This window comes from Colius striatus, chromosome 1 (genome assembly GCF_028858725.1).
Source record: "Colius striatus isolate bColStr4 chromosome 1, bColStr4.1.hap1, whole genome shotgun sequence".
NCBI lineage: Eukaryota > Metazoa > Chordata > Aves > Coliiformes > Coliidae > Colius > Colius striatus.
The window spans coordinates 91,569,426-91,577,003 of NC_084759.1; the positions used below are offsets into that span (position 1 = coordinate 91,569,426).

General features: G+C 38.6%; 1 long non-coding RNA gene across 1 annotated transcript; it reads right to left on the minus strand.

Annotated features, from left to right (window-relative positions):
• Nucleotides 1-2,476: 2,476 nt before the first annotated feature.
• LOC133624680 (uncharacterized) lies at nucleotides 2,477-7,514 on the minus strand. Its single transcript, XR_009818042.1, has 3 exons — nucleotides 7,425-7,514; nucleotides 6,664-6,984; nucleotides 2,477-2,664 (listed from the first exon to the last, which is right to left on the minus strand). It is a non-coding gene; the product is annotated as an uncharacterized LOC133624680 (long non-coding RNA).
• Between the last annotated feature and the right edge of the window lie 64 nt (nucleotides 7,515-7,578).

Below are 7,578 nucleotides of genomic sequence, written 5' to 3' on the forward strand. Positions count from 1 at the left end.
TTAGATAACAACAAAAATATTAATCCAATCCAGATACAGGGTCACCTTGTACCACAGACAATATTTTTATTCCTCAAGGAAATGTTCTTGCAATATTCTGTGCATTCCTGGGTACTGCAGTACCTATATCTCTGCAGGGACAGCTATGCAGTCAATAGCAACACAAGCTTTATGAAGGCTGGAGCAATACATTAACACTATTAGAGGAGGGATGCTTTTCATACAGTAGGACTAATTGAACATAATCGTGTGAAAACTGAAATCTGCTTACAAATATGTGAAGGGGGAAAATATCTGTGTGAATGATAGAAAAAGATTGGAAGAAAGGGAAAATTACTCGAGCATAACAGGCACATAAGCAAAATGGTAGAAACAAATCTGGGAACATGGAAGATTGTCCCCAACAGGATTTTTTCATGGTAAATAGGCTAAGTAACTAATTTTTCATGCTCTTTTTCTCCATAACTTTCCTGCAGATAATAAGAATATGTAGTCTGAAACGTTGTTTAGTAAAACTACATAAGGAGCTACTATAAAACAAAACAACTGCTAACTTTTAAATTTTTCACCACAAAAATATTACAGGAAAATATGGGTTGGTGGGAAGCAAGTAAGATTTCAAATAGCTGTAGCTGCAGGAAAACAGTTCCAAAGTAACCTGGATTTTGATTAGTAAATTATTGCAAAGATATTTACTTCGTACTTGAAGGGAAAAAAAAAAAAAGACAGGCAGGAAAGTTTTATTTCCAAGTACCTCAAATATTTACCAGTTCCTGCAGCTTGTATAGTTTTCTGAAACAATATGGTTTACCTATGGTGATTTTTTTTTTATATGTTATTATTTCAGATGTAGCATTCATATGTCTCAGATGATGCTACAGGTGGGGGAAAAAAGCCCTGAGTACAGACACAATATCTAATGAAATTAACTATCAGTCAATCCACTTTTGTTACCTGACTTCCATCTGTGCTATCTATTCTGGGTTTGGTTTTTGCTTTTTTTAAACCTGTGCAGACAGAGGGCAAGATAATCAGTATTTCACAAAGAAACTCTATGAGCCACTTGGCCAATTAGTACTAGTGGTACAGTGTTAAGATCTAAAGCATAGGCTTTGTCAGATCCCAATACTTACAGAAATACTCATTTCCCAAAGACATTTCCTACAGTGTGTATGGAATGTTGTCTAAGTGTTTTTCATTGTACTTATAGGTTGAACAGTTCTAAGCAAAATAGAAGTGAAGACACCAGCCCTAGCTGGTATTTGGTTTATGAAGACGGTTGCTCTTGTTACCATAGAAGTGTCTGGGACAAGAGGTTTCTCACCAGCAGAAACTTGTATTATCCAGCTGATACTCCATCTAGGTTCTTTAACTTTATATGAAGCTTTGACACATTTCAACGTGGTTGGAATTTGATTCCAAAAGTTACGGGAGTAGTAAGGAATAGTTTGGTAAACAAGCAGTTAAACTAGTATAGAAATTTCCTCTTCAAAACTTTTCTTTCTTAAGCCAAAGTGTTGACAATTAAGTGAAAGTAGAATTGAAGCATCAATCTTTTACCTCTTAGAGGAAAATAGTTATGCCACAGTTCTCATTAGTCACCAGAAAGGATTGGTTTTCTTCTGTTAAAGAAGTATTTTGTCTTTGTTTTATTTCTCCCTTCAAATGCAAGACTTCTTTACATAGTCAGCAGGCAAGCAAACATAGTTCCTTCATAAGGAATTAATGCAGCCACTGAACCAGAATAAACCAAGGAAGAGAGTCAGACCTAAATTATGAACAACACAACAAGATAAAGACTGTAAAATCTCACCTTATGCACAAGTAAAAAGCCACCCTCTGAAAAGTTACGGACAACACATCTCAATGCTTCCATGGAAAGCATAGCTTCCCGAATGTCAAGGAACCACAAAATTCCCCTCACTAGGAGTGTTTATTGAGAAGTACAATTACAGAAACCGAAATCTTGTATTTGCATATGCAAACAGCACAATTATTAGAATAATCATTGCAATTAAAGATATTGTTTTCTGAGTTAATTGCTGTCTTGCTGAAGAATATAAACAGGTGAAACTGAATTGCATTTTCACTTGCTTATAGGATGCCCCATCCAGTGAATCGGATCAGTATTTTGTTTGCAACCAATTGGTGATTTACAATTTTATTGCTTAATCTGCAAAGTTTACCGTGAATTAGAACAATGCCCAATTGTTGATAAAAATCAAGTACATATACCTGACGTGGGAACAGACCATAAAAACTTTAGCTGCAGATAAATATAAAGAGGACACTTTATTGTTACCCTTTTATAACAGGTTAATCAGCAAGTCTCAAGTGTTTTTAACAAATATTTATTTAAATATGAAATCAACTGTATTCCAATGTATATCATCTTATAGAGCAAATGGAAGTAAATTCATTAAAATTATACAGTAAATCTGGAGCTGAACTAGGATTGAAAGTGAAAAAAACCCACCTCTACCTTTATTATTCAGACAGACAAAAGGCAATTCTTTTAGAACAGGATTTATCTCTGGTTATTTCATGCAGGTATGTAGAAAATTCAGCTGTTCAAAAGGTCCCATTGCATTTTTTTTGTTGTTTTTTTACTTCTGTAGCATAGAACTATTACCACAGAAATGCAGATCAGTGGTCTTCCTGGATCTGTAAAAAATAAGTTATTGACATAAGATGTCATGACTAACAATCAAGTTTGTAAAAAGAAATTACAATTTGTTTGATCAGTTCAGATCTGGATCGACTAAATCAGAGTTAATTTTGTTCAAGGTTATTTTTTTATTAAAAACATTACTTTTTGTTTCTAATGGGGAAAAAAAAATCTTAATTTAATAATTATTTGTGTTTGCATGTTTTTTTTATTTTCCCAATCAGTATTTTTCTGTATGCACCAGCAAAACTAAATATATTTTATTCTAATTTCTACTGAAAACACAGTTTTCTCACCAAAGTTTAAAGCCAATTGAATAAGAATTGAGTAATTTTCCTTTTGCAAACACATATTAAATAAAAATGTTTGTGTAATTTATTTTTATAAGGATAGTGAGATCAGGCTGCATTGAAATTCATATTTACTGATGCATTGTACTTGCTTCAAGCCTGTTTGCTGGCACAAAAGTAACTATAAACCTGGTTAAACCGGAAGAGTAGTTTGGATTTATGGCTGCTTTGTGTTAAAAGTGCAAGACAAAGCTAACAAACAGATCAGTGGAAAAAAAAAAAGTCCCAAGTATCAGGAAAGAAATTGTACAATAAATTACAGTTGTCATTCAATTTCCATGCCACAAAACTATCATTATTTTGATATAGACAGGAGGTCAAATTTGTAGGCCAAATTATATTCTGATAAAGGAAAATGCAGCTATATTTACATGTTACACCCAGAAAAATACAACAAAGAGCAGTATTTGAATTTTTATTCTCATTTGTTTTACAGTAAGAGACAAGAAGCCCATTAAAACAACATGTATTTCAAGGAAAGTTTAAGTAATTCATTATTTCTGACAGTTTCTTGCCTCTGGGAGAGAGAAAAGAATTTCATAAGTCTGAGACTTTCTTTGTCCCCATACTATAAAGTTAAACTGGGAGGGAGGGGAAAAAAGCAGAAAAAAAAAAGAAAAAAAGAAAGGGGAAAAAAAGGAAAAAAAAAAAGATAACCAAGAAAAGCTGGGTCAATTTTCTGGGGTTTGGGGTTTTTTTTCATCTGTGTAGGGCTTGAAGTTCCTAAACAAAGTTTCTGGAAGGCTGGGAAAGAAATGAGAATGCTCACAGGAACACACCTACTAATCTGCAGATGCAGGAGAATCTCCTAGTTCCCAGATAACAGGGTAATTGGTTTAAGGAGTCACGTTTTTTTTAGCATATTTAGTTAACACCTTAACAAAGGATTGGCATTCAATAGTTAGGAAAAAAAGGATGATTTTTGAAGATGTCTGCCTATTTATTTTGATTTTCAAATACACCTGCAGTAGGTAAATTTATGTGTGCGTATTCTTGGTAATGCCAGCATATGCAAATGTACTTCCAAAGTCAACATACATTTAGTTTAAGATTAGTTATTGAATGACTAAGTTCCCAGCTTTGATGCAGTTTTATGGGTGAGTCTGTTGCAAAACTCCTACTCTTTGTACCAATGGAAAAACACATGAGTAGAGGACTCCACTGCAGCAGGGCAGATACCTGATGCTTAAAGCTTGGTTGTGAAAACTGTGAGAAGCTGTTGGGTTGTGTGAGCTAGTTCCTGTGGGGTTTTTTTCCCTCTCATTGTGAGATTTAGCACTGAATTTCCCTGGAGATACCTGTAATTGAAACTCTATTGCTGTGGTAAAAGGAAGTCTTGTGCTGTAGCCCCAAAGTGGCAAATGCAAGCTCATTCTGACATGCTTTCAGTAAGTACCCTGCAGTCTGGCTTTAGAGAGACCTTATCTCCTACTCCCCTGGGTTTTTGATTGGACGCAGGCAGAAACTCATAAGTATGAAAGAGGAGGGAGCAAATGACATGTTAGGTGTAGAACAGAGTAGGAAATGAACTGTGATGACAAGAGCCACAGAAGCAAAGTGTTATGACTAATGGGTGGGCAGAGCTATCTTAAAGAATAAAGAACATGTTCTAGGAAGCCAAAGGCATTATGTGTTAGAATGAACAATGGTAGGTGCCAGACACTTAAAAACATCAGTTTCCACAGCCTATAGAAAAAGTACCTTGTGTGCCTGTAAAACATCCAAGCATCATTCACCTGCCCTGAAGGCTCATAAATATGGAGGAGGGAGAGGTTCATCGAGGAGCATTTGAGAGAAAGGTGTTTGGAGTAAGTGCTGGAGTAAGTGCATTACCCTAAGTCATGTCAAAGCTCTCAGACATCCAGAACTAGGCAACGAATTCTGAGTTCTTCAGCAAGAGAAAGTCTCTCTCAAGCAGAAAGTCCCTCTTAGCCAGGGAATTTCCCTGTCCCTCCCAAAGTGTGCAGCCACACTGAAAAAAACCAAAACTTGCCCTGATCTCTCCTTTAAAGGTGCTTATAATCCATCAATAAAACGAATACTCACCACCCTGCTCTGCAAAAGCCAGCTTGCACGATTAAAACACAATAATACATACATACAGCTATTTTGGAAGAGATTACAGGGTCACAAGCTCAGTCCTCAACTAGAAAATACAAGCTGAACAGACCTGACAGCTTCTGCTGCCAAGAGGAGGCAGTGTCCTCCTCCCCACCTCTTCCTCCTCAGCTACTCCAGCTCTCCTGTTCCTTTGACCTTTGTTAGAAAGAGCAGTTAACCTTGGGGAATATTAATCCAGTTAAAAAAAAAAAGAAAGGCAGCTTTTACCACATAGAAAGGCCAACCCTTTAGTGAGCCAGTTAGCAGCCTGAAGGAAGGACAGAAGAATTGGGGTAAAGAGGATGGGAATTTATTGTCCACCGACCAGCTCAGTCCTCTCTAAGGAAAAAAAAAAAGTGTTAACAGGGCTAATCAACAAGCTGTTGATTTATGCCCAGATCTTTAAGATCAGAGTGTCCTTTTCTTAATGGAGTTGTACTGAATCCCCACCAAGGCAGGTCTGGCATTGCCTCACAGTGCACAAAGAAATGTGCACTCTCATAGAGTTTAAAACTTTTCTGGTGGAGGAGCACATCACACCACTCCTCAGAACAATGTGTTACCTGTTACCAAGTCCTTCTGCCCAGTTTTGTTCATAGTACCTAAATGGATGTAATACTCTCAAAGTGGTTACATATAGGCAGCATCCACTTACAGAGGAATCGGCTTATATATTTGCTATCTCCCTTTCTCCTTGTCTGTGCAAGACACTCAGGCAAATCCAAAGTCAGATCCAGGATATACTTAAGCTCAAAATAAATACATTTTTGAAACATAAGTAGTTAGATATCCTAACAACTGAGAGCTTTGTGTTGGAAGAGGAACTAGACATCATTAGTATAGGAGTACATAGCTTCCACATTACTTTCAAAGAAAAAAAAAAAAGTGAATTTCCAAAGTAGAGAAATGTTCAGATTCTCCTGTAAGACCAGAACAGATCTTGATGGACCTCTCTTTGATGATGATGTGGTCATCTTTCCTTGTGGCCATGAGGTCAAGTGACAATTTGCAGGGACATGTCCCACTGTCTTGGTAAGGAAACTTAATATGGAAACCTTATGACTAGATACCTTGCTTCCAACTTACAATATCTCTAAGCTCTGAAGGCCACTGACAGAATTAAAAGGTGAAGACATGTTACAGGAGCACAGAAGGTGACAAAGCAGTGCATTTTGGTTGTAACTTGCAACAACTTTACATTTTACTTCAGGTTAAATTTGAGGTCCAATTCCTGCAACTGGATCTATACTGTAAAAGTAATGAATCTCACAGATTCATTTTGGGAGACTGTGGGAAGAAACAGACCTGCAAAAAGGGTTCACCTGAAAAGCCCAAGCTAAAGTTTAAAGCTTCAGCTGATACTCCTTATGTTTTTGTACTAAAGAGTCTGAAGATACATAGTTATATTTCAATAAACACATAGAGCTGGGAAAATACTAAAGGTATAATCTTGGCTTCTTGGTGCACTTGATGTAATTGCTTGATATCCATTTGAAAATACAAACAAGTCCCAAGCACTTATCATACCAAACTTGTGTACTTTACCTTATCTGTAGTCTCTGTACCGAGATTTTAAGGGTAGCATGCAGCAATATTGTAGCCACTTTCGAGCTGTTTTAAAACCTAAGTGGAATTTCTTCAAACACCTGTATACTTTTTCCAGTTGTACTCTGCGGTTTTGGGATATAAGTGTTTTGTTTTGTTTTTTTTTTTTCCAGTGGACCTCTGCTTTGGCAGAGAAATACCTCACTCATTCGTAGCTCTGCTTAACAGGAAAGTTAGCACAGGTCACTAGAGCGTTTCAGTTTCAAGTAATGTGACAATTAAGATTGCAGTAATTTTTCAGTGTCCCTTTATTAAATGGACCTAAAAGGCAAAACAAAAAGGAAGTAATTTTCACAGTCCAGGCCCTTTATGAGCAATTCTTATCAGCTCCTGACCTGCACTGTTTGGGGAAGCCTTTGGGCTTCTTATTTGCACACAACACCCTGAAACGCAGGCTATTATGCAAGGTCAAGAAAGGCACGGGCCCCCCAGCACAGCACGCCTAGGCTCCGGGAGCAGCAGCAAAGCCTGGGACGGGTCCGTCCGAGGGGTGTCGGCACCTCCGCCCCTGGAGGGGACTGTACACCTGTACTGCGGATGCCCCTGGAGGACTGCGAGACCCCAGTACTCTCTTTCTTTCCTCTGGCCTCTTTGTTTTGCAAACAGGGAGGAAGGGGGCTGAGGGAAAGGGGATCCCGAGTTCGGTTCGGTGCAGTCTGGCTGGAGGCGGCTGCAGTCCCTAGCTGGGCAGGAAGGGTTACCTGTGCTCCCCCGTGGGGGCTGGTGGGCGCCGTCCCGGGGACACACCGGCTGCCTCGGGGCGAGCGAGGCGGGCCGCGGGCAGGGCCCCTCCTCCGCGGCCGCGGCGGCGGGAGGAAGGGGCCGGGCGACGCATCCACCTGGCGGCACCTGCCC